The 26,500-nt window shown below is 46.2% G+C and overlaps 1 long non-coding RNA gene across 1 annotated transcript in view; it reads right to left on the bottom strand.

The window, feature by feature from the left end:
* Nucleotides 1–5,141: 5,141 nt before the first annotated feature.
* The window catches only part of LOC310761001, a 50,689-nt gene continuing 29,330 nt past the window's right edge, over nucleotides 5,142–26,500 (bottom strand). The window contains exon 5 of the long non-coding RNA XR_014547169.1: nucleotides 5,142–5,217. This is a non-coding gene — a long non-coding RNA (uncharacterized lncRNA). The remainder of the gene's footprint in view (nucleotides 5,218–26,500) is intronic.

Genomic DNA, 26,500 nt, shown 5'->3' with positions numbered 1-26,500 from the left:
GGCTGGGAAATCTCGAGGGAAGCTGACTCGCTTGCCTGCAGTGAAACAGCAACTAAATCTTCAACCATGACTGGAAAGGAAATGATCTGGGCTACACTTTTCTCTCTCTGCTTTTTCTCTTCTCTTTCCCCTGACAATGTTGATCAAATCCAGAACTGTTCTGGGCATTTTCCAACCCTCTCTCTGTTCCTGAAACTTGAGACGGAAGTGCAACAGATAGCATTCTGCTCACTAATTTATGGCATTCACTGCCACAAGAGACACAATGATGGTCATCATGGCCACCAAGCTGGAAGACTTCAAAGAGGGATTAGACACTTTCATGGCACAGAAGGGTACCAATAGTTACCCTCGTGCCTAAGGGACCACCTCTCCTGGTATATCCCACAGAGGAACTTAAGATCTTCAAACAAAAACATCTGGGAGGTCCCAGGCCACAGAGAGGTTAGGCTGGCCTCAACCAGAGCCAGGGCTTTTTCGGCTGTGGCTCCGAACTGGTGGAACGCTCTGCCACAGGAGACTAGGGCCCTGCAGGACTTGACATCTTTCCACAGGGCCTGCAAGACAGAGCTGTTCCGCCAAGCCTTTGGCCAGGGCACAGCCTGACTCCCTCCATTGGCAATCTTCACTGAACTCTAGCCCATTGGTTGTCATCAATTTGATTTGAATTAATTTTAGAATGAAATGATTTTAGAATGTTGTATTATTTTATTGTTGTTAGCCACCCTGAGCCTGGCTTCGGCTGGGGAGGGCGGGATATAAATAAAAAATTTTTATTTTTATTATTATTATTATTATTATTATTATTATTATTATTATTAATTATTATTATTATAGCTATGTTCACCAATGAAAACATTGGATAACAGTTGCTGGGAATCACAAGTGGGGAGAGAGCTGTTGCACATGACTTGTGTCTGGGGTTTTCCCATGAGTAGGCCACTGTGAGAACAGGAAGCTGCGTTGGATGGGCATTTGACTTGATCCAGTAGGGTTCTTAAAAGGCCAGGGTCCTGGAATTTAATTTATACCAGGGCTATCCAACCCAGAGGCTTCATATTGAAGGGAAGTCCACAACCTCCCAATCCACAACCTCCCATTCCACTGTTGAACATCTCTTACAGTCAGAAAGTTCTTCCTGATGTTTCTTACAAAGAAATTTGTCCAACTAGTTCAGAATTCTCCTGTCTTAGATTATAACCCTCATGGGGTATAGGACCCCAAGAATTGGAAGGGACTTAAGGAATCAAACAGACTGACCCTCCTACATACACACAAACACACACACACACACACACACACACACACACACACACACACACCAAAGAAACCCCCCACGGTATCAGGAAATAGGCCCTGTCCCCATCACAAGGCATCAGGAACAACCACCCATTTCCCAGGTGGTGCCAGCCCTGTGGAACGCCCTCCCAACAGATGTCAAAGAGAAGAACAACTACCAGACTTTTAGAAGACATCTGAAGGCAGCCCTGTTTAGGGAAGCTTTTAATGTTTGATGTATGACAGTATTTAATATATATTTTTGGAAGCCGCCCAGATGGGCGGGGTATAAATAAATTATTATTATTATTATTATTATTATTATTATTATTATTATTATTATTTAAAAAACCCAGCTGCCCCAAGGAACTCATTGGGCTAAAGAGAACCTAAGAGAGACAGAATCACCTTGCTTTGAGTGGTGGTGGAGGGCAGAGCTGCAATGCTAGGTTCCCATCAGGTGTGTCGCTGCTGCTAACATGGAAGGGAGAAGCCACAGGGAGACTGATACAATGTGGGGGCACCTGCAGAACAAATATGGTACCCCCATTGTTGTGCTCATGCTGCACCAACCTCCCTAACACCTCTCTCCTCCTCCTCTCCTTCACGATAAGTCGCCGTGACACAGGTGTTGGGATGCGTCCGGGGAGACGGTGGGCAATTGGCAGTCCCCCAGCTGGCTCCAGCCCACCGGCCAGCAGCCGAGCAAACTCCGGTTCTCAGAACAGCATCAAGACTGCGACTCAAGCCTCAGAAGCCTTCAGAAGCTTAGCACGCAAGCCAGCAGAGATAAGAACTCTTTGCAACAGAAGTAGTGGACAGAGGCATATGTACGCATATTTACAAGCATTTATTCAGCAGCAGGACAAAGGAAAAACATGTCTGTTTCCCTTCGTGTCCAAGCAAACAGCATAGGCAAAAGCTATATACAACAGAAGTTCCCAGCAGACTGTGCTGGAAGTAAACAGACATGTGACATACAGCAACTCCACATGCCAGTACTAAAGGTGGAATGGAACTATATCCTAACAACAGCTGCTAGGAAGCTAGCATTGCAGCTATGACTCACTGGACTAGCCTCTCATGCAGGCAGCCATTGCTCCATTCCATCCAGTGTTCCTCTCACCAGACGATGAGATGAAAGAGATGATCAGCAGCCCCTTCTATAGCTGTCGGGCCCTCTGGAGTCAAAGGGAGCATCCTTGGAGTGGGGCGTGGCTACCTTTTCACCCCTGCTGCCAGACTCTTGTGGCGAGTTTCCCCTGTTGTTAGTCCTTACCATCTGGTATGGATAAGGGGGGAGGTCCAAATTCCATAAGAGTCATTTGGTATACCTACCCTCCATAGAATGGCCACTACTGGTTTCTGTGTCTTCTCCACCATCCCCCTAGTACAGAGCGTGATGGATTGTCTCATTGAACTGGTTATGGGATTAGAAGGATATTATTAAATAACACAGAATGGTGGGTTTTAATGATCCCATTAATATTTTAGGCCATGTCAGTACTCCCCCCCCCCACACACACACACACAGTGTCATACCGACAGTTCTTGGAATGAAGTTTCACTCTCCAGAGAATCTCCGTCCATGCACTTTCAACAGTGCCATCCTAATCATTGTCCTCATTATCCCCATCTGTGGCTTGAGCTGATTATGCTTGGATGTCAGACTGGGGACTGCTTGAAATGCTCAGCGGAATCATGCGACAGAATCCTAAGGTGGTAGAGTGGACCGTACCATTTCGTTCTGCAGGCCGGGGGGTGCCACTTTGAATATTTCACCATGCAAAAGCTCCCTGGAAGCAAAGCAAGCAGGCATACAGAATGCAGCAGGGGGAAAGGTCAGCTTCCACAACCTGCTGTGCTGGTCTCTTTTATTGTTTTTTAACAAACAAGCAAAAAGAGAGCCGTTAAAAATATCTTTCCCCATGTGCATTATGAAGTGGTACAAATCTATGGTATTTTTCTAGGGAGGAAAGGTGCCGGAACTCACCATGAACTCACCCTTGTTTTCTTCTAACATCAGTGGTGCCCACTTAGCAGGTGCCGGAACTGAGTTCCGGCTGGAAAAAAAAAACCCATTTCCGGCTGGAAAAAAACCCATTTGGAACACTCTGTACTGTTCTGGTTGCCCCACTTCAAAAATGATATGGTAAACTGGAAAAGGTTCAGAGGAAATCAGCTGAAATCAAGGGCATGGAGTTATTCCTCTATGAGGAGCAGAATTTGGGACTTCGTAGTTTGAGAAACTACGGGACGCGGGTGGCGCTGTGGTCTAAACCACAGAGCCTAGGGCTTGCCGATCAGAAGATCAGCAGTTCGAATCCCCGCGACGGGGTGAGCTCCCATTGCTCAGTCCCTGCTCCTGCCAACCTAGCAGTTCGAAAGCACGTCAAAGTGCAAGTAGATAAATAGGTACCGCTCTGGCGGGAAGGTAAACGGTGTTTCCGTGCACTGCTCTGGTTCGCCAGAAGCGGCTTAGTCATTCTGGCTACATGACCTGGAAGCTGTCTATGGACAAATGCCAGCTCCCTCGGCCTATAGAGTGAGATGAGCGCCACAACCCCAGAGTTGTCTGCGACTGGACTTATCTGTCAGGGGACCCTTTACTATTTGAGAAAAGGAGAGTAAGAGGTGATGTGATCGACAGTTATAAAATCATCATGGAATGGAGAAAGTGGATAGAGGACAAATCTTTTCCAGGAACGCTGGAACTTATGGAAATCCAATGAAACAGAATGCTGGAAGATTCGGGACAGATATAAGAACGTCTTCATGCAGCACACAGTTAAACTATGGGTCTTGCTCCCATGGGAGGCAATGATGGATACCAATGTGGATGGCTTCAAAAGAGGACCAGGCAAATTCAAGGATGGTACAGCTATCAATGCCTACTAGCCATAATGTCTATGAGTTATCTCCATGGTTGAAGGCAGTAATGCTTCTGAAAACCAGTTGCTAGAAGCCTCAGGAGAGGACAATGCTATTGTGCTCTGCTTAACAGTTTCCCGCAAGCATCTGGTTGGCCACTTTGTCTCAATGGCTTTATCCAGCAGGCTTTTTCTTAAGTTCTTGTGTACAATTCATACAACCACTTCAGGAGTCTACCTTTTCATTTCCACCTCATTCTACCCAATGTGTAGATCAGGCCTTAGGAAATGACTGTTGTTGTGTTTTCTCGGGCCAGAGAGAACTTTCCAGGCACAGAAGAACCTACCATGAACACCAACATTTGGATGTTCAGGTTGTCAGTGTTGCCCCTCCATTCAGACACCTGCATTCTATGTGTAGACAATAGGTGGAGAGACTACATAGCATGACCCCACTGCCTGCTCTCATGCGGTTGTCAGCCATGAGTAGGACACTTGAATATGGCTGAAGAGCTGCCTAGATGAACCTCTGGAATCTTCCCAATATTATCCTTGGATCGCCTTTGTCCAATAATTGATTGGACCCTGGTTTACTTATAAAATGTGACAAAATCATGGTTCAAGTTGCTTTGGCTGATGGCCACACTGATAAACAGTAGGAAGCAAGCATTAAGGGAATAGCTTCTGAGCAGGAGAAGGAATTCCTTACCCTAGAGATCTAAACTGTTGTTTGATAAAGCCTTTATACTCCTTGCTGGATATGAGGCATACTATGTACCATATTATAAAACAGTATTGTTCTCCTAAAAAGACATCACACAGGGCTGTTCCAGAATTCCCCTCCTCATCCAAAGTTTACCCTGGATTTGTGTGGTTCTGAATTGCCTGGCATGTTTTTACGAAGTGAAACCAACGTAGAAGAACTTCTCCATCATTCTGCTTTTTGATTCATATTCTCAGTTATTCCTTAATCCTGACTCCTGATTTGTTTTGTGATTCTGAATTACTCTTTGGTTTTGATTGCTGGCTGCTCCTATGACTCTTCATCTCCATGTCTCACCTTAGACTGCTGTCCATGGGAAAAAAATTAATTAATTATCCACAGTGTTTACAATCTAGGGTGCACTTTCAAGTACAGTCGTACCTTGGTCGTCGAACGGAATGCATTCCAGAAGTCCGTTCGACTTCCAAAAATGTTCAACAGCCAAGGCATGGCTTCCGATTGGCTGCAGGAGCTTCCTACACCCAATCAGAAGCCATGGAAGCTGTGCCAGATGTTCAGGTTCCAAAGAATGTTCACAAACTGGAACACTCACTTCCAGGTTTGCGGCGTTCGGAAGCCAAAACGTTTGACTCTCAAAGCATTTGGGATCTAAGGTACAACTGTATATGGAAAGAATTGGAGAAACCCAACAGACTTGGTGAATGCTGTTGGACCACAACTCCCATCATCCCCAGCCAGTGTAGCCAGTGATCCAGGATGATGGGATTTGTAGTCCAACAATATCATTAGACCCAAGGTTGAAGAAGGTTGCTTCTAAAACACACCCCAGAACCTTCTCCAAGAGAAGAGATCTTTGGCAGATGAGTCCTAAACTGAAAACTTACAACTGCACTAAGAAGAGATTATGATAAGTGAGGTGAATCTTTCATTCAGCTGCCGAGTTTCCCTTAGCATTCCACACTTGACTTTCTAAAGATACTGTTGACTTTACTTTCTCTTTAACTTTCAAAGCAAGGGTACCTGAATGTCATTCAAGACAGGTTGTGTGTTTAACCTAGTAGACGGCATTTTTCCTCTTTCCCAGGGAACATTAATAATTTACCTTCCAAGATATTAGAATGGCATTAAATTCCCCTCATATTTTTACAAGATTTGTATATGACAGCTACGCCTTCCGAGTCTCTTTCATGAACAAGGCTCTTTTGAAAATGTGTGTTTCTCCTACCGGCTCTGAATAACGAGGAGGCCTAATCTGGAGTAAAGCCCCAATTTGCATTTGTGACAGTTGTTGCCAGCTGGTGAAGAATGGTGGATTAGGAGCCACACCTAAAAGAAAACTTTAAAAAAAATGTTGGAGAAAGTGTAAGTGACTTGTGAGCTGACTGGCTGATGACTTTGTGCTCCTCTGTTGGGATGCTGACCCCAACAATTGATGCCCATGGGCATCTGCAAGGGCCCAAACACTCATCTAGGGTCCATAGAATCATAGAATTGTAGAGCTGGAAGGGACCCCAAGGGTCATCTAGTCCAACCCCCTGTAATGCAGGAATTCTGCCCACAGCCATCTCTGGGTGGGCTTAAACCACCAACCTTCTGGTTAACAGCCAGATGCATCGGGCCCCTGTGCCACGTTCATCAATACTGATGCTTCTTTTCATCTTAATAATAATAATAATTTATTATTTATACCCCACCCACCCATCTGGCTGGGCTTCCCTAGCCACTCTGGGTGGCTTCCAACAAAATATTAAAATACCGTAATACATCAAACATTAAAAGCTTCCCTAAACAGGGCTGCCTTCAGATGTCTTCTAAAAGTCTGGTAGTTGTTGTTCTCTTTGACACTACCGAGAAGGCCCTCTGCCTGGTTCCCTGTAACTTGGCTTCTCGCAGTGAGGGAACCGCCAGAAGGCCCTCGGTGCTGGACCTCAGTGTCCGGGTAGAATGATGGGGGTGGAGACGCTCCTTCAGGTCTACTGGACTGAGGCCGTTTAGGGCTTTAAAGGTCAGCACCAACACTTTGAATTGTGCTCAGAAACATACTGTGAGCCAGTGTAGGTCTTTCAAGACTGGTGTTATATGGTCTCGGCGGCTGCTCCCAGTCACCAGTCTAGCTGCCACATTCTGGATTAGTTGTAGTTATCTTCAGCTAATCTACGTGGGGAAGATTAACTAACTATCTAAACTAACTATCTACACGGGATTACCTTCAAAGGTAGCCCCACATAGAGCGCATTGCAGTAGTCCAAGGTGCTCCCTTGGTTGGTCATGGGCTCATTTGGCAGTGGTGGCTGGGTGCGAGGAGCCAGTCTCACCCTTGAGTTTTCTACACTGCTCCAGATTACCAGACATAGAGTCACTCCAGGGCACTGTGGGAAATTCAAATGGTGGGTGGCTTTCCAGACTATGGAGTCAAAATAAGCTTGCGAATGGGAACTGGGCACCTTACAGGGTCCCCCTGAGAAGATATACAGAGGTACCTTCGTTCTCAAACTTAATCTGTTCTGGAAGTCCATTCCAAAACCAAAGCGTTCCAAAACCAAGGCGCGCTTTCCCATAGAAAGTAATGCAAAATGGATTAATCCATTCCAGACTTTTAAAAACAACCCCTAAAACAGCAATTTAACAATTTACCTCTATTGTTAATGGTTCTCTTGGCTTTGCAGCTTTTATCCATTTCCGCAGTCACACAATCAATCAGTCAGTAGCTGAACTGGGTTCCACACAGTCACAAAAAACAGAACAGAAAGCCACAAAAACAAAAATGCAAAATAAATAGCAAAATAAATAAATAAACAGACAGACTTCAGTGTAGCACTCTGAATGGAAGCGTTGCACACAAAACAGAAGTGTGGCACTCAAATCGGAAGCATAACGCTAAAAATGGCGCATGTTTAGCTTCCAAAAAAAGTTTGCAAACCAGAACACTTACTTCTGGGTTTGCAGCATTTGGGTTCCAAGTTGTTCGAGAACTAAGCTGTTCAAAAACCAAGGTACCACTGTATAGAACCCTAAAAAATTTAGGCCCAAATATCAGGTGGCACTGTGGTCTAAACCACAGAGCCTAGGGCTTGCCGATCAGAAGGTCAGCGGTTTGAATCCCTGTGACGGGGTGAGCTCCCATTGCTCGGTCCCTTCTCCTGCCAACCTAGCAGTTCCAAAGCATGCCAAAGTGCAAGTAGATAAAAAGGTACCGCTCTGGTGGGAAGGTAAACGGTGTTTCTGTGTGCTGCTCTGGTTTCGCCAGAAGCGGCTTAGTCATGCTGGCCACATGACCCGGAAGCTGTACACTGGCTCCCTCGGCCAGTAAAGCGAGACGAGCGCCGCAACCCCAGAGTCATCCGCAACTGGACCTATGGTCAGGGGTCCCTTTATCTTTTCATCTGAAGGAGCACATACTCCCATTCTGAAGATCAACAGGAAAGGCCGTTGGAGTGGTGGCCTTTAAGTTGTAGAGCTCCCTTCCTTCTCAGGTGTGTTATCTCCCTTTCACCAACAAGTTCAGAGGCAACTCTTGGGGAATAGATGAGTGATGCACATATTTTGCTGCTGCCTTGATCAGTATTGTCTACCCTGACCTGCAGCGGCCCTCCAGGGTTTCGGGCAGGAGTCTCTCCCAGCTGTACCAAGCAATTGAACATGGGACCTTCTTCAATCAAAGGTCCTTCCCTAAAGCTAACTCTGTCTACTGCAAGAATCCCTCTAAATCACATGCTCTAAGCTAGTGGACTTTTTCTTTTTCTCTTTTTGCAAGCTTACTGGTCTCTACTGATGATCAGGACTGCTGGTTTCCATGGCTTCCCCTCCAAACAGACTCCTTGACCATCAGCCTGTGAGCACCAAGATCACTGTTAGTATAGAAGCTTAATTGGGTCTATTTGGGAAACAGTCATTGTTTGCTTCATCTATCACAGGCAACCGCAGCACCTTCCTTTATATCACAAAAAAGTGAATTGCTGGCTGGGTGCTCGGGAGAAGCGGAGTAGCTTTATTAATACCCTTGATCTTTTCATCCTTTCAGCCTTGTGTGTAATAAACCCAAAGAAGATCTCATTAACTGGAAACTTTTTTTTTCCAGGGGAACGTCAGGGAATATAACGGAATAAAGATCCCTTCTAGGCACCATCAACATCATTATGAGCAAATGTGGCATCTGTTGTAAGATTTAACAAGGCCGTTTTGGAGCACTAATGGGCATTCCAGAAGGATGAGATGATGTTTCTTCCACCACCTGAGAATGGGTCAGTGTTATCATTACTCCTGGACAAAACCCAACCAGTCCCAGGCACTGGAGAGAGTGTAGACTACAGGTGTCAGGAAAATATCTTTTATTTTTAAGTAGGTCTGGAACAAAGGCTTCCTTATGGAGACGCCTTAGAAACTTATCTTTAGTGGTTAAGCCAGGCTGAATCCTTCAATGAACTCAAATGAAAAGTGTGAGTCTATTCTCTAAATCATCTGAAAGCTGTATATATTGAAGGGTTTGTGTGAGAAGGAGAAGCCTTATGCATGTCCTGGAAACATAATCTGTCTGTCTTCTTATACGAGCTGGAAACCTCAAACAAAAAATATACTTTATATGAAGCTCAAAATCCCTTTTTTTTCCAGCCTCCTTGCTTTCTAAGGTCCCTAGCTTACAATATTTCTGGTATTCTGGATCCTGCCCTTTCCCAGCATCAGCAAAAAATATACAATCTAAATATGTCCTTGCAGAACAGAAGAGTGGTATGAATGGAAAGAGAAGAAGAAGAGGAGGAGGAGGAGGAGGAGGAGGAGGAGTTTGGGTTTGATATCCTGCTTTATCACTACTTTATCACTACCCGAAGGAATCTCAAAGCAGCTAACAATCTCCTTTCCCTTCCTCCCCCACAACAAACACTCTGTGAGGTGAGTGAGGCTGAGAGACTTCAGAGAAGTGTGACTAGCCCAAGGTCACCCAGCAGCTGCATGTGGAGGAGCAGGGAAGCGAACCCAGTTCACCAGATTACAAGTTCACCGCTCTTAACCACTACACCACACTGGCTGGGGTTTCTGTGTTAATTGTGCACAGTAGCAAGCCTTGGAGAAAGAAGGGGAAGGAAAAAAGGTAAAGGTCAAGGAACCCTGGATGGTTAAGTTCAGTCAAAGGCGACTATGGGATGCAGCGCTCATCTCGCTTCAGGCTGAGGGAGCCAACGTTTGTCCAAAGACAGCTTTCCAGGTCATGTGGTCAGCATGAATAAACTGCTTCTGGCACAACGGGACACCGTGATGAGTGCCAGAGCACACAGAAATGCTGTTTACCTTCCTGCCACAGCAGTACCTAATTATCTACTTGCACTGGCATGCTTTCGAGCTGCTAGGTTGGCAAGGTTGATCGGCAAGCCCAAGAGGCTCAGTGGTTTAGACCACAGCGCCACCCACTCCCGCAGGAGAAGCAACCTCAGCACAAGGAGATAGGAGAAGCCCAAAGGACGGTCCTGTGTTAAACAAGCCTCCCAAGGTCTGAGAACAAAGGACACCCCCCCCACACACACACCAGTTCTGCTCGGTAAACAAGAGTGGCTTGGTGTTCTTAGAAACCTAAAGGGTGAGGGTGAGAGGAGATTAAAAACACCCCCTAAAACAGCAATTTAGCATGGATTTTACTGTCTAACGAGTCCATAGGTCCATAAAATGAAGGCAATAATCAATGTCAAGGTAAAGGTAAAGGGACCCCTGACCATTAGGTCCAGTCGTGGCCGACTCTGGGGTTGCGGCGCTCATCTCGCTTTATTGGCCAAGGGAGCCGGCGTACAGCTTCCAGGTCATGTGGCCAGCATGACTAAGCCGCTTCTGGCGAACCAGAGCAGCACACGGAAATGCCGTTTACCTTCCCGCCGGAGCGGTACCTATTTATCTACTTGCACTTTGAGGTGCTTTCGAACTGCTAGGTTGGCAGGAGCAGGGACCAAGCAATGGGAGCTCACGCTGTTGCGGGGATTCAAACCACCGACCTTCTGATCGTCAAGCCCTAGGCTCTGTGGTTTAACCCAAAGCGCCACCCGCATCCCAATAATCAATGTACTATGCTATAAAATAAATAAGACAGTATTGTAGATGAAAAAAATTAACATTTCTTCCCCTTATGTGCACTAAGGGAGGGTGGGCTTTCCTGGCTACAAGCTGGGGTTGGGGCAAGGGTCAGTAAAGAGCTGATTCACTTCGGCCAGGGTCACTTTTTTTTTCTTGCCAGGCCAGGTTCTTCTCTGGACTTCCTCAGGTGAGTTCCTCAGCAGGGTTTGGGGCTGCAGTGCACCCTGCTGTGTTTCTTGCAGGCGGCACCTCTTCCACAGCTTCGGGGGTGGGATGGGGAGCCCTCTCCCCAGCAGCGGAGGCCCCAGCGCTGCCCCGCAGCTGGCTGGGCAAGCTCCAGGCTGCTGGCAAGGCCTCTGTTCATATCTAGAGGAAAGTTCATAAGTCAAAGCACCTACTGAAGGTCGTAACTGGAATCGTACGTAAGTAGAGCCGTACGTAAGTTGAGGTTCCACTGCACTGTCCTCCTGCTCCTAGGAAGATTCAGGATCTGGATCAGGAGCAGGGGGCGGGGGTGGCTCCCACTATTCCTCCTCAGTGCAGCCCTCCACAGCATGGTACCTGACAATGGGGTGGAAGAGGCCAAGCACAGAGGTGAGTGTGATGTGCCTTCAGTGGCTGGCTCCACCTGAGCCTGAGAGAGGAGGACCCGCTGGCCATTGAAGCTGCACCACACTGGGCTCCATGCTTGGTCTCTTGTACCTACAGTGGTACCTCAGGTTACATACGCTTCAGGTTACATACGCTTCAGGTTACAGACTCCGCTAACCCAGAAATAGTGCTTCAGGTTAAGAACTTTGCTTCAGGATGAGAACAGAAATTGGGCTCCGGCAGCGCGGCGGCAGCAGGAGGCCCCATTAGCTAAAGTGGTGCTTCAGGTTAAGAACAGTTTCAGGGTAAGTACGGACCTCTGGAACAAATTAAGTACTTAACCTAAGGTACCACCGTATTTCAAATCCCAAGAGATCCTCTTAACAATGACCAATGCCCGGTCGTTTCTAATAATAATAATAATTATTATTATTATTTATATCCTGCCCTCCCCAGCCGAAGCTGGGCTCAGGGCGGCTAACAACAATAAAATAGTACATTCTAAAATCATTTCATTATAAAATTAATTCAACTCAAATTGATGGCAACCATTAGGCTAAAGTTCTGTGAAGATTGCCAAAGGAGGGAGTCAGGCTGTGCCCTGACCAAAGGCCTGGTGGAACAGCTCTGTCTTGCAGGCCCTGCGGAAAGATGTCAAGTCCCGCAGGGCCCTAGTCTCTTGTGACAAAGCGTTCCACCAGATTGGAGCCACAGCCGAAAAAGCCCTGGCTCTAGTTGAGGCCAGCCTAACCTCTCTGTGGCCTGGGACCTTCAAGATGTTCTAAGGGGAGAATTGTAGGCTCAGTGGAACAGCATCTGCTTTGCATGAAAAATGCAAATGTTCCATTCCACACCATATTCAGAAATGACTTGGACATCTGAAAGCCTGGAGAGCCACTGCTAGTCAGTGTTGACTGGACTGAGCTACAAGGTCTCATTTGGGATTAGGCAGCTTCCTATGAAATATGTTGTCACCAAACTACCCTCATATGGTCAGCAGACCTTAGGGGATAAGCAAGGTCCAACAGTCCTTGGGCACTGGGAGGTTCAGTCCTTTGGACAGCTCAGTGATAGATCATCTGTTTCAATTCCCAGTATCTCCAGGTGGCTGGAAAAGACTCCTGCCTGGAATTCTGGAGGACCACCGCCAGTCATTTTAGACTATATTTAGCTAGATGACCCAAAGATCCAACTCAATACAAGGCAACTCCCTGTGTTCCAACCTAAGCAGTCAACCATTTTCTCATGCAGATGTCCCCAAAGAGATTGAGCTTTTATGGGTAGCAGCCACTGGGTTTCTCTGCAAGTTGCTCCCATGGAGACAGCTTTCTTTCAACAGAGCTTGTACCCAATAAGCTGTGTTAGTATCACAGCTCCAAAGTGCTGTATCAAAGATTGATAAAGACGCCTCCTGCTAGCCCAACGCAATGATTGCCGAACCCTATATCCCCTGAGTAAATAATTTAATTCATGTTTATTGAACTCAAATGCCAAGGCATGTGAATTAGTTTAAACTGCTTTAAGGTGGGTGGAGAATTAAAATAAAATCAATGGCAGGAGCGTTAGGCTTTACTGTTCCTCGAGGTGTGTGCGCACATACAAACACACAAAAGCACTGGAAGTTTTGGAAATTAAATGCTCCATCATTACCTAAATAGGCAGAGGTAACTGTCTGGGTGATTAATATCGGAATCGGCTTGCTCCGTGGAGAGGCCATTCCATGCGGCAAAGTGCCCCTTTTTATCAGATCTTTCCCAGACTCCGCAAGAGTCTCTGGGAAACCAACCAAGCAATAAATACATCAGAGAGCAGCAGTAAACAAAATCATAAAACACCTGATGTGACAAGTAAGACACCCACGAATACATAAATATGTATGAACCAATGGACACTTCCGGAACACCCCGGTAGATTTTGACTGGAGGCCTACTGTTTCGACTGTCCAATCAAATCATTGTGTATCCATAGGCTCAGGTGCATGGAATTGATGTGGCTTTAAAAAGGAGATAATAGAGAACTGGACATGTTGTATATTTCTGGTAGCTTTGTTTGGTTTTAGATTGCCCTCAGTACCCTGGAGAGAAGAGGAGAGAGGGATATATATATATATATATATATATATATATATATATATATAATCTGCCTCAAATATTCTTGTTATCAGAATGAGATTGTTTTAAGAAGGCTTTAAGTGACCTGCAACAAATAATATATTAAAAATTAAATGCAAAACACACGCATGAGGCTATTTTAATTACATTTATGAGATAAATGCCCACCGTTAAGGTTGGGAATCTGGCATAGCATCTCCCACCTACGCACCCAAAAATCCCTGTCCATGAAGGATAGGCTATGCAGAGTGAACAATGATGAAAGTTTGTCCTTTCCCCCATTTCCCCCCCAAAAGCATTGAAGTGTGTTTTTAACCTCTTAACGTCTAAGGGTCATGGGTTTCAGGTCCACGCCAGGCAAAAGATTCCTGCACTGCAGGGGGTTGGACTAGATGACCTCCATGATCCCCTCCAATGCTACAATTCTATGATTCTATGAAAACAGTGACCTTATGCTTATAAGACATTCTTGGACATTGTTGCCTTGGGAACTCAACTTGCTGTTTGCCCTGGCCCGATCCCAGATTTGCCCATTCTCAAGAGGCTTGCTTGTTTTAATTAGAGGCGGTGAATAGTGTTCAGCTAAGTTTTTTTCAGGGACTCGGGTGGTGCTGTGGCTTAAACCACAGAGCCTAGGGCTTGCCAATCAGAAGGTTGGCGGTTCAAATCCCCGCAAAGGGGTGAGCTCCCATTATTCAGTCCCTGCTCCTGCCAACCTAGCAGTTTCAAAGCACATCAAAGTGCAAGTAGATAAATAGGTACCACTGTGGCGGGAAGGTAAACGGTGTTTCTTTGCACTGCTCTGGTTCGCCAGAAGTGGCTTAGTCAGGCTGGCCACATGACCCAGAAGCTGTACGCCGGCTTCCTCAGCCTATAGAGCAAGATGAGAGCCACAACCCCAGAGTCGTCCGCAACTGGACCTAATTGTCAAGGGTCCCTTTACCTTTACTAAGTTTTGTAGACCTATTGGAATTCATGAACCCGACTAGGTTAGAACAGTTCTTCCTGATGAAGAATCAGAATCAGAACCAGAATTCCTGATCAGAATCTCATTTCCAGTAATTGGAATTGATTGGTTTGGTTCTACAGGCTTGCTCCATCTTTGGCTCCATATTTGAAGATGGCTATCCTATCTCTTCTCAGTCTCCCCTTTTGCAACTCCCTCAATCGTTCCTCATAAGTCTTGGTTTCCAGACCCTTGATCACCTTGGTTGCCATCCTCTGCACACGTTCCAGCTGGTCAATATCCACCTTCAGTTGTGGTGCCCAGAACTGGACACATTACACCAATGTCCAGCAGAATACAGTGCTACTATTATCTCCCTTGATCTGGACACTGTACTTACGTTGATGTAGCCTAAAACTGTATTAGTTTCATTAGCTGCTGCATCACAGCATATTCGTCTGCTATTATGTTCAGTACTCAACTGAGAATTGGGTGGCTGAGTCTTTTGTTGTTGTTTAGTCGTTCAGTCATGTCCAACTCTTCGTTACTCCATGGACCAGAGCATGCCAGGCACTCCTGTCTTCCACTGCCTCCCACAGTTTGGTCAAACTCATGTTAGTCGCTTCAAGAACACTGTCCAACCATCTCGTCCACTGTTGTCCCCTTCTCCTTGTGCCCTCAATCTTTCCCAACATCAGGGTAGGAGCCACCTTTTAAATTTCCCACAGTGCCTCCAATGCAACAGGGAGTATTGTGGGAAATTAAAATGGTGGACCCTGGGCATAGCTGCCTGATGCTGATTGGAGCCCTGCCACACTCCTTATGCCTCCTGTTTTGCAGAATGTGCCACGGTCAGACTTTTCTACAAATCCAAAGACACCCTGGTGAGCGTGCACCAAATTTCAGCTTCCTGTCTTGTGAGGAGTTTCTCCAACAATGTTGATATCTCCATGAGTCTTGTTAAGCATTATAGGACAAGACTTGCCCAAAGAGCAGAAGACGTTATTTACGTATGCGACAACAGTGGCTAGGATATTAAAGGTACCCCTGCCCGTACGGGCCAGTCATGTCTGACTCTAGGGTTGTGCGCCCATCTCACTTAGGAGGCCGGGGGCCAGCGCTGGGTCACTTCCGGGTCACGTGGCCAGCGTGACAAAGCTGCTCTGGCGAGCCAGCACCAGCGCAGCACACGGAAACGCCATTTACCTTCCCGCTATAAAGCGGTACCTATTTATCAGGACTTCCGGATCAGCGCCATCAACGAATGGCGGAGTTCCTCCGACCGGAGGAACGGGCTCCGTGGAAATTGGGTCTTCCCGCCGCAGCGAAGGCGGAGGCCCGTTAGAAATCCCAGGCGGAGAAGCCTGGGAACGTGGGGTTCGGCAGAGCACCAAGAGCGCCTCCCCTACTCACGAGGAAACCCCTTTTCGGGGCTCCGGAGTGAAGTTGGGTGAGCAGCGCGGTGCTGCGAACCGATCGCTATTTCCATGGAGGGAAGCCGCGCAGCCATCGCCGGAGAGCGCTGACTTTTTCCTGATGACATTTGGACTCTAAATCAAGTACCCGTGAGTAAAAACGGAGAATTGGATTAAGAAATTTTCAAAATTTATGAATTAGGCACGAAGCGGGAAGGTTTAAACAGGAAGTCTGCCTTCCGCTTTTTGTATATAGACTGAAGCAAAGACCTTGCAACCTAATAGCCTGGAAAACTGCTTTAAAATTGGAAATTTCCTGCATCCACAACTAATAAAACCCCCTTGGAAGCAGGAGAAAAGGGGGGGGGGATTTGACTGTTCAATCCTGCAGGAGGAGAGTAAAGGAATTAAAGTTTCCATCGTCCCAAACCTGGGGACGGGGTGTCGGGACAGAAATTGTTTGAGACGTCCATTGATTGAAAGCGGAGTACTTTTGACAGATAGCTAAAGAGAAACAAATTAACTTCAACGCTACTTTCTGCATTTTTGCATTTTAAAGAAACAAAGTATCTGAAAATCGAAAGGATTTGAAATCGAAAGTAATCTTCTTTGTTGGATACATTTTAAAAATGGATACAAATAGAAATTGTGTCCCCCTAGAGGGAGCCTGTCAGTTTGTTGTCGCAGTTTATTTGTAGACTCTACAGCTGCGAGATTTGGATCGTGGGACCAGCCGTTTGACCTTGACAGAAATGTGTTGGAAGGAAGATTTGGTGTCTGCCCTTAGCATGACAAATGTTCTGCTGGAGCAGCTGCATGAGAAAATGAACTTGATGCATGAAAAATTGGACTTGATGAGTGCTGTGGCCAGTGAATATGATTTAACAGAGAATAAGGATAAAGAAGTTATACAGCGATCAATTCAGGAATCTGGCTTAACAAGGCAAGTCCAAGGGCAGATGAAGAAGGAAGAGGTAGTGATTATTCCTCAAACAACACAAATGGAGAGATCCAAAGTCCTGCAGGAACAAAAGCCACTGCGTTGGAAGATGGAACTTGGAGAGTGCTGGGAAGTGTTTGAAATCAAGGAAGCTTTTAACTCTAGTGGGACCATGAAACAGGTGAATAACTATCTTTTGGATAAAGTTTCTTTGGATTACAAAGATGACGATGGGGAGTGGGACTGGGGGGAAGGGGCCAGTCTGACGAAGGAAAATGGAAATTACTACCGGATGGAACCCTCCGGAGACCCACTCCCCAAGAAACTAACAATAGACAATGAAGTGCGTAAGCACAAACAAGAACAAGAAAATTTGCAGAAGGGGCCTAGAAGAGATTTAAGGGCCTTGGACATTAGAACACCAGATTGATGGACTGGATGTAATGGACAGAAAGGACTGACACAATCCGAAACCAGGAAGAAGGGACTGTTGGATAAAAATTAGAGATATAAAGGGAAATTCTTTTGTTAATTTTGGAATTAGTGCAACATTAATGAAATATCAGGGAATATGCTGGAAAGGAACTAAATTGGCTTTAGCAGAAATGATTTAACGAGATATGTATGAATATGATGTAAACTTTGAAATTTTAAGATTTTTAAGATAAGATAAGGTTAAAGAGATTAAGGTAAATTGAATAACAGATTATATTAAAAGATGGAAAGGTTATGTCGAATCAACAAATAAGATAGATTGTGAAGATTAATTTTTTAAATTAAAATTGAGAAACATGGGAAGAATTTGCTGGAATAACAATTTAAACTAGAATACAAAAAGGGAGGTGTGAGGAGGTTCAAGAAATAAGCAAATGAAAAGCTGTAATTTGAGATTTGTATTTTTTTTTCTTTTTTGGCTTTTTCTTTTTGTCTTACTTTTTGCTGTATTTTTCTGTTTCTTTTTTGTTTATTTTTTCGTGTTTATGTATTGATGAAATTGTGAATAAATATCATTTTTAAAAAAAAATAAACGGTACCTATTTATCTACTTGCACTTAGGGGTGCTTTCGAACTGCTAGGTAGGCAGGAGCTGGGACCAAAAGACGGGAGCTCACCCCGCTGCGGGGATTCGAACCGCCGACCATGCAATCGGCAAGTCCTAGGCACTGAGGTTTTACCCACAGCGCCACCCGCGTCCCGGCTAGGATATTACTAGCCCCAAAATGGAAAGATGACAAGATACCAACTAAAGAAGAATGGCAAGAAAAACTGATGGAGTGTGCTGAAATGGCAAAGTTCACGGGGAAACTCAGAGATAAGGACAATAGAGACTCTTTAAAAAGTCTGGGAACCATTTATGTTGTTTTTTGAGAAACATTGTAAAGAAGTGGACTCACTAGCAGGGTTTGAGTAAATACAATTGACAAAATAAATATAGAAATTAAGATGTAAAAACTGGAAAATAACAAAGTATAAGAGGGAACTTGATAATAAGTATGGTATAAAAATGTTAAGACTATAACAACAGTTAAGTTAAAGACTGCAATATTAAGGTAGAATAAAACAAGAAGGGGAAGCAAATATCCAAAGAACCAGAAGAGGAAGTTGAAGGAAGTCATTGGAGGGTGGGGAATAAAATTCTTTGTTTCTATGTTGATTGTGATGATTATAAAACTGTACAACTTAATAAAAAATTATTTTTTAAAAAAGTATGGCTCCATGAGTCAGCCAGCCAATCACATGCCGTACTTGAAACATAAACACAAACCCAGACTGGGATTCGCTGGAAGATAAACCAAAGCAATAAAGTGAGACCTCGAGATTAAGGCGAGACCTTAAGAATATTTCCCCTGCACTCAGTAGGACTCTTGACCTAAGGATGCTTCATTTTGCAGAGCACTGCTTTCTGTGTCACTATGGGGTTGCGTAATAACTGTTTTTACCCCTATTGATCACTTAAAGCGGCAGGAGTCCCTCCCAGGGATTGTCGAACATGGTACTCTTAACATTTCAAAAAGCACTTCAAGGAGAATCACAAAGACAAACAAAGCCGTGCGGGGAGATTTGAAATGAATGAAATAAAACAAAAAGCTACTTCAGTAATTGGAGGGGGGGGGGCGTGCCTGTTTCTGAGACATGACGAGGGAAACAGGAAGACATCTCAGTTCTTTCAAGGAAAACGCCAGCATCGCAGAAACCAATGAGCAAGCAGGGGTGAGGATAAGTGTTATGTACTAAGCTTGGATCCTAGAACAATAGGCAGGTAGGATCCTAGAATGCAACAACTGATTGGCTTGCAGGAAAAGACCAATCAGGCTCCAGGAGGGAAGCAGAATCAGCCAATCAGATGGGACTCATTGTGCAAATAATGTATATAAAGGACTGAGGTTTAGAGGGAAATTCAATCACACTTTTACAAGCTGCAATAAAGGGCATGAAATCACTGCAGGATGCTGAGTATATTTCAATACGCTACTTATTTCATAACAGGGGTGATGATGTCATCTCCTGGAGTTCCATTTACCAATCATTTACATGCCGAATAGATAAGTTCTTTTCTTTTTCTCAGAGAGAAACACAACAAATAAGTGAAGCAGAGAAGAGGCAGGTTACTGTCTTGCTTTTACTATCTGTATTTTAATATATTTGCTTTTTATATATTATTTTAAACCTATTAGAGTTTAACTATTATTTAATGATTACCTTGTGTATATTTTGTTTTGTATTGTTTTATTGGGTTTCTTTGTTTGTTTAAGGTGTTATTTTGTTGTTAGGGGGAGGGGTCAGGGCTGCCGGGGAGTGGGCCCCAGCCCACAAAATGGCTGGGGCATGTCCCACAGGAGGGGATGCACTGGGGCAACCGATCTCAGTGATCACGGGTAGGAGGAGGAGTTACGCTAAGACTAGACCATGTCATTACAGAGGGGGCAGGTTTAGTCGTTGTCTGAGGACTATTCCTGCCTCCGGGTCTGGTCTTGACCGGATGGATACTAGAATCAGCAAGGGATACCCACATGACCTGAAGGTGCTGCTGTGCAATGCCAGGTCAATGATTCATAAGACCACTGCCATCCATGACTTGATCATGGATGGAGGACTTGACCTGGCATGTGTAACAGAGACTTGGTTGGATGAAGCAGATGGGCCTGTCCTTGCCGCTGCTTGTCCACCAGGTTTCTCTTACGCACAGCAACCCAGGTCATGTGGGCGGGGAGGGGGGGTTGCAGTGATTTTTAGGAAGTCATTAGTTTGCACCAGGCGTCCTATTGGGAAGACCCAGTTTTCCGAGTGCATATTCTGGAAGTTGGGCAATAGGGGCAGTACAGGATTCCTTTTGGTGTACCGACCTCCCCGCTGCACCAAGGATTCCCTGCCTGAGCTGCTTCAGGTCGTGGCGGATGTTCTCCTGGAGACACCTAGCTTGGTCGTCCTAGGGGATTTTAACATCCATGCCGACACGACCTTACAAGGGGCCGCTCGGGACTTCGTGGAAAGCATGGCCTCCATGGGGCTGTCCCTGAATAAGTCTGGCCCAACCCATAGCCGCGGACATGCCTTGGACCTGGTGTTTACCTCTATGGATGTTGGTGATCTGACACTAAGTAAAAGCGAAACGAAAGAAGTGCCATGGTCAGATCACTTCCTGGTGCAACTGGACTTCTCTGCGACCCATCCCCTCTGCAGGGAGGTGGGACCAATTCGGATGGTCCGCCCCCGCCACTTAATGGATCCAAATGGTTTCCAGAGAGTGGTAGGGGATGCTTTATCCCATGTTGATGGCCTTTCAGCTGATTCCCTGGTGGCCCGCTGGAATGTGGAGCTAACCAGGGCTATTGACTGTTTGGCTCCGAAGCGCCCTCTCCGATTGCATGGAGCCCGGACAGCCCCGTGGTTTTCCACGGATCTGAGGGCAATGAAACAATCGTTGAGACGGCTAGAGCGCCGGTGGCGGATAACTCATTCCGAATCTGACCGGACACAGGTTAGAGCTCAACATCAAGCCTACCAAGTGGCGATAGCGACGGCGAAGAAGAATTTCTTCGCCGCCTCTATTGCATCTGCAGAAAACAGCAGCAGGAGACTTTTTCAGGTGGTTCACAATTTAGCGGAACCACCTGCAACATCGGGGCCCAGTACGGGCCACATGTTCTCCTGCAATGATTTTGCAAAGTTTTTTGCAGATAAAATCGCTCAGATTCGGGAAGAAGTAGACTCCACCGTGGGAGCAGGGCCGGGGCGGGAGAGTGCTAGAGTTCTGTCTAGTCAAGTTGAGTGGGATCAATTCCAATCTGTTACCTCCGAGGATGTGGACAGGCTGCTTGGACGAGTGAAACCAACCATCTGTCTCCTGGATCCTTGCCCATCCTGGCTTATAAAAGCTAGCCGGGAAGGACTGGGCGATGGGCTTCGTGGGGTGGTGAATGCTTCCCTCCATGAGGGAGCCTTCCCAGACCCGCTGAAAGAGGTGGTTATTAAACCGCTTCTTAAAAAACCATCTTTAGATGCGGCCACGATGGCCAACTATCGCCCAGTCTCAAATCTTCCATTCTTGGGCAAGGTGATTGAGCGAGCGGTTGCCGAACAACTCCAGGCACGCCTGGAAGAAGCGGACCATTTGGATCCCTTCCAGTCGGGATTCAGGCCTCATCATGGGACTGAAACTGCCTTGGTCGCACTGGTTGATGATCTCCGGCGGGCTAGGGACAAAGGTGAGAGCTGTTTCCTAGTTCTGCTGGATCTCTCAGCGGCGTTTGATACCATTGACCATAACATCCTTCTGGACCGTCTTCAGGGGCTGGGAGCTGGAGGCACTGTCATACAGTGGTTCCGCTCCTTCCTCCTGGGCCGTGTTCAGAAAGTGGTGGTGGGGGGTGAGTGTTCAGACCCCTGGGCTCTCACTTGTGGGGTGCCTCAGGGTTCTGTCCTCTCCCCCATGCTTTTCAACATTTACATGCAGCCGCTGGGAGAGATCATCAGGAGGTTTGGGCTGGGTGTTCATCAGTATGCGGATGATACCCAGCTCTACCTCTCTTTTAAATCAGAACCAGTGAGGGCGGTGAAGGTCCTGTGTGAGTGTCTGGAAGCGGTTGGAGGATGGATGGCGGCTAACGGATTGAGGTTGAATCCTGACAAGACAGAAGTACTGTTTTTGGGGGACAGGAGGCGGGCAGGTGTGGAGGATTCCCTGGTCCTGAATGGGGTAACTGTGCCCCTGAAGGACCAGGTGCGCAGCCTGGGAGTCATTTTGGACTCACAGCTGTCCATGGAGGCACAGGTCAAATCTGTGTCCAGGGCAGCTGTTTACCAGCTCCATCTGGTACGTAGGCTGAGACCCTATCTGCCTGCGGACTGTCTCGCCAGAGTGGTGCATGCTCTGGTTATCTCCCGCTTGGACTACTGCAATGCACTCTACGTGGGGCTACCTTTGAAGGTGACTCGAAAACTACAACTAATCCAGAATGCGGCAGCTAGACTGGTGACTGGGGGCGGCCGCCGAGACCATATAACACCGGTCTTGAAAGACCTACATTGGCTCCCAGTACGTTTCCGAGCACAATTCAAAGTGTTGGTGCTGACCTTTAAAGCCCTAAACGGCCTCGGTCCAGTATACCTGAAGGAGCGTCTCCACCCCCATCATTCTGCCCGGACGCTGAGGTCCAGCGCCGAGGGCCTTCTGGAGGTTCCCTCATTGCGAGAAGCAAAGCTACAGGGAACCAGGCAGAGGGCCTTCTCGGTAGTGGCGCCCGCCCTGTGGAACGCCCTTCCAGCAGATGTCAAAGCGATAAACAACTACCTGACATTCAGAAGACATCTTAAGGCAGCCCTGTTCAGGGAAGTTTTTAACGTGTGATATTTTATTGTATTTTTGGTTTTTATGGAAGCCGCCCAGAGTGGCTGGGGAGGCCCAGCCAGATGGGCGGGGTATAAATAATAAATTATTATTATTATTATTATTATTATTATTATTATTATTATTAGCTTTTTGTATTTTATCTGTGTTGTTTTAGTTTTTGAGTCCCGGTCTGGGCGAAAGGCAGGTTACAAATAAATTTAACTGCAGCAACAACAACAAGAACAATTGCATTAGCATGCAGGCCACTTTTGTTGCAAAATCTTCCAAAATCCCTTCATTATGGCCAACCAAAATGTCAGATAAATAGCCATTTTACCCAGGAAAAAAATACAATTTTTACACATTTGATCACAGTATAGACATTTTGCTATTCATTTTAACCAAAGTAAGCAAGTGCATTTTGGAACATTCCAAGTCAAACAAGCGGCTACCTTTCTCAGTGCTGTCTGCATTGGCAAGCAGTGTGGCTTTCCAGAATTTTTGGCAGGGTTCTATCCTAACCCTAAATGGAGATATTGCGGATTGAACCTATGGCTCTTCCTCACAGTTATTCTCACAGGTGGACAGTGGCGTAGTGTGGGGGGTGCAGGGGGGGCCGGCCACACCGGGCACAACATCTGGGGGTTAGGGTTAGGGGGCGCAAATCCACGGGTTAGGGGGTGCAAATTACTTGCCTTGCCCTGGGTGGTTACAACCCACGCTACGCCACTGCAGGTGGAGAGTTTCTCTGAATGGCCTTATACATCTCTAATGCAGTCTTCCACCAAGTGAACATTGCCTATGCTCCACCACAGAACGGAATTCAAAATAAGAAAGGAATAAATAAAATCATGATACATTACTCTCCCTATTTGATCACAGCAAGCTTCATTTGAGCCCATTAGCCCAATTACTTCCTTTCCGTTACACTTGTTGGTTTCTGTTTGCTGCGCTTTAGTGTGTAAAAATAGAACCAGTGCGAACAGGTTTTCTCTTCATGTACCAATTTGGCTCCAACATGGATTAAGCCAGCAGCTGTTTAGATAACCTTTGGCTCAAAAGCCATTGGCTGAAACTGTCCTGTCTTAACAGGCCCAACAGTGCTTCTCGCTCTGTATACGTGATGCTAGAACGAGGTAATCATTTATGCCAGGCTTCCTCAACCTTGGCCCTCCAGATGTTTTGAGACTCCAATTCCCATCATCCCTGACCACTGGTCCTGCTAGCTAGGGATCATGGGAGTTGTAGACCAAAAACATCTAGAGGGCCGGGGTTGAGGAAGCCTGATTTATGCGATTGGAAGTAAATTTTATAATTGTGGAAGTCCTCTTCCCACCTAGCATTACCAAAGGAAATATCCTTGTTTAAGAATACTGACAAGTATGTGTGTTTATACAAATATAAATTTCTAACAGATGGAATAAGTTAATTAGGTATGTGTCAGATGCTGTTGCGGTTGCTCGAGAGTAACCAGGCAGGACTCCAACCTGTCTTTTACAGGCTTTATTTTGGTGCAAACTATTTACAGTGAAAAGCGTCATAAGTTCATGTCTGGCTCAATCGCTAGCAGAATCCGGGAGTGGTCTGTTTTTGTACCTCCCCCAACATAAAAGTTTCATCACCCCCAGCCTTTCCCGCCCCTCCCTGCGCCTCAAACTACTGTGCATGATGGGCGATGGCAGGAGTGTACTTCCCTTCTCTCCGGCTTGCTCAGGCGCGGTGTTGAGGCTCTTACTAGCATCCTCTGGCTCTTGCACCTCTTCTCCACTGGAGGTGGGGCTTTCCTCCTCGCCAGAAAAGGAACTGCTTCGCAAGATTTTCGGAGGCTCCTTGTAACACAACTGCCCCTCTATCTCTCGCCTCTGATCCAATGGCAGTTCCCTGACAGTATGTATTCATGTCTAATGAATTGTATTCTTTTTCTCCCCATTTCATTATTTAGGCACCCTTTCTTGAAAAAAAGCAATGCTGAAACAGTTCTAAGATGTCCGAACCACATGACAATATACAGTGGTATCTTGGGTTAAGTACTTAATTCATTCTGAAGGTCCATTCTTAACCTGAAACTGTTCTTAACCTGAAGCACCACTTTTGCTAATGGGGCCTCCTGCTGCTGCCGCACCGCCGGAGTATGATTTCTGTTCTCATCCTGAAGCAAAGTTCTTAACCTGAGGTACTATTTCTGGGTTAGCGGAGTCTGTAACCTGAAGCGTATGTAACCTGAAGCGTATGTAACCCGAGACACCACTGTAGAAGTTGGGATGTGTGCAGAGGAGGGTGGACAAGAGGATAAAATGCCTTATGAGGAATGGTTGAGAGAGTTGGGGATGTTCAGCATGGAGAAGAGAAGACTGAGAGGTGATAAGATAGCCATCTTCAAATATCTGTTGGACTGTCACATGGAAGATGGAGCAAGCTTGTATTCTGCTGCCCCAGAGGGTAGGACCCAGTGCTGTTTTTCTGGGGGGACGCAGGGGGACGCATACCCCTAAACATTTTGTGAATCTAAGTTTGGCCTCATTGAGGGGCAGTATTTCAATATGAGTAGGAAAATGAGAGTACAGTGGTTGTTGTTGTTTAGTCGTTTAGTCGTGTCCGACTCTTTGTGACCCCATGGACCAGAGCATGCCAGGCACTCCTGTCTTCCACTGCCTCCCACAGTAAAAGGCACATCCTCAGCATTTGCAAGTTCACAGCTTAGGGGGCTACCACAGAGAAGGCCATCTCCCAACCCCACTGAGCCTCTGAGGTTAGAGGAACAGTCAAGAGGACCCCCCTCTGCTGATTGCTGTTGTTGTTTAGTCATTTCGTCGTGTCTGACTCTTCGTGACCCCATGGACCAGAGCACGCCAGGCACTCCTGTCTTCCACTGCCTCCCACAGTTTGGTCAAACTCATGTTTGTAGCATCAAGAACACTTTCCAACCATCTCATCCTCTGTCGTCCCCTTCTCCTTGTGCCCTCCATCTTTCCCAACATCAGGGTCTTTTGCAGGGAGTCTTCTCTTCTCATGAGGTGGCCAAAGTATTGGAGCCTCAGCTTCACGATCTGTATTTTGAGTGAGCACTCAGGGCTGATTTCCTTCAGAATGGATCGGTTTGATCTTCTTGCAGTCCATGGGACTCTCAAGAGTCTCCTCCAGCACCATAATTCAAAACAAGAATTCTTCAGCAATCAGCCTTCTTTATGGTCCAGCTCTCACTTCCATACATCACTACTGGGAAAACCATAGCTTTAACTATATGGACCTTTGTTGGCAAAGTGATGTCTCTGCTTTTTAAGATGCTGTCTAGGTTTGTCATTACTTTTCTCCCAAGAAGTACAGTGGTACCTCAGGTTAATTGCTGCCAGAGTTGTCTCACTTCTATGGGAGAGACCCAACCATTACAGTAAGGCTCTTACAGGGTTGTGAGTTTGAGCCCCACGTTAGGCAAAAGAATCCTGCATTGCAGGGCACTGAACTAGATGACCCTCATGGTCCCTTTCAACTCTACAGTTCTATGATTCTCACCCATGTACTAAGTTCCCAGGTGTCAGTGGTTGTGGCCACAGCCGAACACATGAGCTATTCTGGAGAAAGGGACTTCTGTCCTCTTCTCAAGGAGAGTCACATGGCAGGGCATAGCTGAGTGACACTATCCACCAGGGAATAAGGATGCTAAAAAATAAAAAGCCTGCAGTAAATTTTAACCTAGCCCCCCCCAAAAAAAAACCTCTCCAGGTTTGTTTTTTGGATGCTTTT

This window comes from Podarcis filfolensis (genome assembly GCF_964270895.1).
Source record: "Podarcis filfolensis genome assembly, chromosome: 4".
Lineage (NCBI taxonomy): Eukaryota > Metazoa > Chordata > Lepidosauria > Squamata > Lacertidae > Podarcis > Podarcis filfolensis.
This window is presented reverse-complemented; position numbering and strand designations above follow the sequence as displayed.